Consider the following 5,782-nt stretch of genomic DNA (forward strand, 5'->3'; position numbering starts at 1 on the left):
GCACAGATTAAGAGAAATGATAAAGGTAGGGGGACATGGGACCCTTAAACACTGTGTAAAGAAATGTAGACTAGTACAGAATTTTTAGAGACCAGTTTGTCAAGCTTTTAAAAGACTTACAAATAAGAATAGCTAATGCTTATATAATACTTATTGTAAGTCATATAATATTCTAAGTGTTCTGCTTTTTAATTATCTAATTAATTTTAATTAATTATCTAATTAATCATAAAATATTCTTCTAATAAAATAGGAATTATTATTAGCTTCATTTTAAAAGTAAAGAAACTGAGACTCAGAGAGATCAATTTTAACTTGTCCAAGGTCACAGAGCTGGTAAATGGCAGAGCTGGAATTTGAACACAGGAAAGTAGTCTTCACGAGTCCCTAAGATTAATAGCCACATTATATTTCATTATATTGCATCTCAAAATGTGCAAACCTTCACCCTCTTTTAGAAATTTTTGCAAAGGAAATGAAAAAGGATACTTTTAAAAATATTATCTATTGGACTGTTCACTATAACATTTTAAATAGCAGTTAAAAATATCAAAGTATAATTTTTATAAATTTCCAATTTCCAATTCTCAATTGTAAAGATTACAGAATATTCACTTGGCAACAATCTATAAAACCATTTTAATGTTAATTTTAATAAAAATTGAAAATATTGTTATGCATAGCAAGATCTTGTGATGGCTTTTCCCACTTGCACTTCTTTGCATTTCTCAAAACCTACCCTTATTTGACCCACGAGGCTAACCCTTAGGGTCTGTATCACCTGGGCTCCCTTCAAGGCTGTATTCCAACTGGGTTCTGCCAAAAAGAAACGATAACATGAGACTAGAACTGAAGCAGAGGAAGCACTGCTTCAGACAAAAGAGAAGCACTCTGCAAGACAGCAGTGGTTGCATTCTTTCTGGATTATAGCAGCTGGTCAGAAGCCCCTCCTCCAGGGCTCTAACTTTCATTGGGCTCCACTAATATTATTTTTCCCCCAGACTCCCTCGGGCCAAGGAAGTAATAGGCCACCAGTGTTATTTTCCAAGTATCTCAACCTCCTTTGTTAGATCCCAATGCCCTACACACACTTCTATAAATGGTCCTTTTCACTGAGGTCTCTTTAGTAGAACCATCTGAGAAGAATTTGGTTGCTTACAGAGACCCTAACTGTGAGGGATGGGGAGTGGAGTAGGAGATGTATTTTAGCTTAGAAAAAGTCTGATAGAATATATGAGAAAATGCTGCCAGTGTTTTCGTTGGGTGGTGAAATTATGAGTTAGTTATTCATTTTAATCTTTATTCATAGACATTGAGGAAAGAGAGAACTTTATTCACATCTTGGTTCCAAATGTAATGAAAACATTGAGCAAATCACCAGATGTCATGTCATCATTTATAAACTAAAAATAATAATGTCTAGCCCTCCAGATTTTACAAATATTAAGACAATCCATGGAAAGTCTTAAGTCTACATAGGTGCTCATATGATGTCTTTTTTATTTTTCTATTTTTTAAAAATTGTTGTTCAAGTACAGTTTTCTGCCTTTTACTCCCATCCCAGCCCTCTCTACCTCCCTCCCATTTCCACCCCCACCCCTGTTTTTTGTCCATGTATCCTTTATACTTGTTCCTGCAAACTCTTCCCCTTTTCCCCTGAAATTCCCTCCCCTCTCTCCTCCGGTCACTGTCAGCCTGTTCTCTATTTCAGTGTCTTTGGCTACATTTTGCTTGTTTGTTTGTTTTGTTGTTTAGGTTCCTGTTAAAGGTGAGATCATATGGTATTTGTCTTTCACCATCTGGCTTATTTCATTTAGCATAATGCTCTCCAGTTCCATCCATGCTGTTGCAAAGGGTAGGAGCTCCTTCTTTCTTTCTGCTGCATAGAATTCCATCGTGTAAATGTACCATAGGTTTTTGATCCATTCATTTATTGATGGGCAACTTGGTTGCTTCCAGCACTTGGCTATTGTAAATTGTGCTGCTATGAACATTGGGGTGCATAGGTTCTTTTGGATTGGTGTTTCAGGGTTCTTAGGATATAATCGTAGCAGTGGAATTGTTGGGTCAAAAGGCAGATCCATTTTTAGTTTTCTGAGAAAATTCCATACTGTTTTCCATAGTGGTTGTACAAACAAATGGAAACATATACTGTGTTCATGGATCGGAAGAATTAACATCATCAAAATGTCCATACTACCCAAAGCAATTTACAAATTCAATGCAATCACTATTAAAGTACCAATGGCATACTTCACAGACATAGAACAAACACTTCAAAAATTTATATGGAACCATAAATGACCCCAAATAGCCACTGCAATTTTGAGAAAGAAGACCAAAGTAGGAGGGATCACGATACCTGATACCAAACTGTATTACAAAACCACTGTAATCAAAATAGCCTGGTACTGACATAAAAACAGGCATATAGACCAATGGAATAGAACAGAGAGCCCAGAAATAAACCCAAGTCTCTATGGTCAATTAATATTTGACAAAGGGGGCAGCAACATAAAATGGAATAAAAATATCCTCTTCAAAAAATGGTATTGGGAGAGCTGGACAGCTACGTGCAAAAAAAATATGATGTCTTTTTTAAATCAACTTTCTAATACATGATTTGTGTGGTGAAATTGCATAACATATAAAAGTACATATCAAAAATACTGAATATTATCAAAGACCATATGAATGCATATTTTGAATTTTTACAGTGGAAAAAAACTATACATTGTAAATAGTGATCTGGAATATTTTTGGTAATTTTTTGAAATGACTATGTATCTAGGCATTAAATTATCATTCAGAATATAGGTGAAAAGTGAACAGAAGGCCATTCTTGGTTTGCATAGTTAGCTAAAAGCTAGCTCCATAGAGAAGTAAACATAATTCCCCAGAAATCAATATGTTCTCAATGGATATTAGCTTTTAAGATTGTCACTGGAAGAATTCAAGAGGTACAGTCCCTCTTTCTACAAAAAGTGAAATTTTAATTTTTCTTTGGAGCTATTCACAGTGAGACTTCCAAGCCATTTGTCTTCTTAGTCCTATAACTCAGATATTATTCCAACACTTTCCTTCTCCCAACCCCACCAATCAATGCCAGGTGATTTAAAGATGGCATCATTCACCCAGAAATGCCAGCTGTTTCAATAGTAGATTGTTCCACTGCTCTCACCATAAATGAGTGACTGGATAAAATAATCAAAAATTTCATAATAAAAACAAAATTAATGAGAATTCATCCAAACTAAAGGTTTGAAAGGAGCCAACACCACTGTAATGTCTTATGCCAGACCGGGCTTGGAGGAGTTCACAAGGTCAGTCATTATGGGAAACTGAAGGAACTGTGGTCAGACCTGCTGTCAGTTTAAAGACGATCACTGAAGCTTTGCAGAAATGATGTATGTTCCCATTCAAACATACCAAAAGCTATTGAACTTAATTTCCTTTCTAAACATGTACTTTGCTATCCTCAACTGCTGATGGGTGAGGAAATGCCTTAACCCACAGAGCATTTTTGGTTCACTGACAAATGTACTCACAAGCAGCAGACTGTTCCCACAGACATGTTTTTATGTGTAAGATTTCAAGTAGACAGCCATTTCAAAGGCCTTGCCTCTCTTTATTTATTTTCCTGCTTAAGAATTCAGCCATCTTCCCACCCTACACCTCCTTCCTCATCATCTGTCAATTTTGTGCTGCTCTCCTAACCATCTTCTCCGATTATTATCTTGAACATCAAAATTGAGTCACATTTTTCTCTCCTTGACTCTTTCCACTGTGTGCCTTGGTTTTGCAGCCCTTTTCAGTCTACCATTGTGTAACTGATTTGTTACCCTGGCTTGAATTTCCTCTGCCACATCAACCAAACTCAGCCCAGTAGCAGGACACTTGCTTCAGCACCCAAGATCTTCATACTTCACTCGATTCAGCATCCTGGGAACCTCTCATCCAAAAAATACACATCATAAGTTGCTTATGGGCTGATTCTAAATAAGTCTACCGGGAAAAAATGAAATTGAACTTCCACTCTTTCATCTTGTAATTGGTAAAGACTAAATACTTCAAACTTCCCAAAGTAAGATGACAGGACTATTTATGCTGTTATTTTACTGCATTTTTCCTTGCTTAAAACCTGTGGGAATAGGGTAAGTTAATGTGGAAAATCCCCATGGATATTGAAATCTATAGTACAAACCTGCATACACACTTAAAGATGCATATACAATGTATGTGTGCATTGTGATGTCTTCATTACAAACTACTGGAGCAGACGACATAGTTCAGCATCTAGCAGTTCAATGCCTTGTAAGTAAGTAAACATCAGCTGGATGGAACCATTCATCACTAATCATCTTTTAATGTGCTTTGAAGACTCTCAGGATAAAGAAGTTCTAGGAAAAAATCTGAATATAATTTGATGAATGCTCATTATTGCTATCGTGACTATTTTTCCCCCAGTTGTGCAAGCTGGTTCACAGCTAGTTTCTGTTGCTTCTAAACTGCATGTAGCAAAGTGGCACGTCCTCCAGCAAGAGGCCAGGAACATGTCTACTGACAATAAGTCCAGAGAATGCTAGCCCTAGGAAAAAATAAAAGACATGGTTATATATACTCAAGGAGAATTTCTCTTTCTAAAAATTGTAAGCTGTAAAATTTGAATTTAGCTCTCTTCAATTCCTGGTGGAAAAGTAAATACTTAGACTCCGAGGCACCTGATAAAAGGATTCCTTCTTCACTATCCTTCCTCCGGGCCTGCAATGCTAGGTTGCATTAAGCCAAAAAGAAATACTGACTATCTGGTACCAATTCACTCCTTTCCTTTTGTGATATTTGCTTAGACCATGCTCACATCCTGCCACCACTACCTCTCCCTCTCAACTGTTTAATCAGATGGTAAGTGACTTGAGATAGTTTAATATCACAGATAGAAGGTGCTCACACAGTTACTCAGTGAATGATGAATGACCTGGTTCCAATGATTAAATATAGGAAAATTAGAGTAGATACTATTTAATACTTCATAGGAACAATCCAAGTAACTGAGTTCTTATATAAATGCTGATAGTTACTCTTTCACACTCAATTCTCAGTTATTAAAATATTGCGTGCTCTCTTTCTCTCCTTTGTTTAATTTTTCAATTATACTTGACATTCATTCAGCATTATATTAGTTTCAGGTGTACAGCATAGTGGTTAGACATTTATATAACTAAAAAGCGGTCCTCCTGATAAGTCTCGCACCCACCTGACACCATACATAGTTATTACAATATTATTAACTACATTCCCTGTGCTGTACTTTACATCCTCGTGACTATTTTGTAACTGCCAATTTGTACTTCTTAATCCCTTCACCTCCTTCACCCTCTCTCCCCTTTATTATTATCATTTTTAATCACGATGGCTCAGACAATCATTTAGGGAAAGTTCAGAATATCCAGCACAGTGATTATTCTCTGTTTCTACCTGGCATGTCTAAATTTGTTGCTACCACTGTTGCAGTACATTTTGCTAAGGGCTAAGTTAAAAATAGAAAAAAAAATGACAGGGTTTTAGTGGCCTTCAATATCTCTACTTCTGTATGATCCTACATATTCATATTCCCTGGAAGCTACCACCCACACAAGCTTTAGACTCTTATGTCACCACTAAGTGAATACATTTCAGAAATTCTTATTCTGAAAACATTCATTGAGAAAAACTGTCTATTGTACCGTGTATTATTAAAGTTCTGTTTGAACTTCAGACTACATTAAAAATCACATGAAAACCC

The sequence above is a fragment of the Phyllostomus hastatus genome, unplaced genomic scaffold (assembly GCF_019186645.2).
Source record: "Phyllostomus hastatus isolate PE091 unplaced genomic scaffold, TTU_PhHast_1.1 phas_scaffold_93, whole genome shotgun sequence".
Taxonomy (NCBI): Eukaryota; Metazoa; Chordata; class Mammalia; order Chiroptera; family Phyllostomidae; genus Phyllostomus; species Phyllostomus hastatus.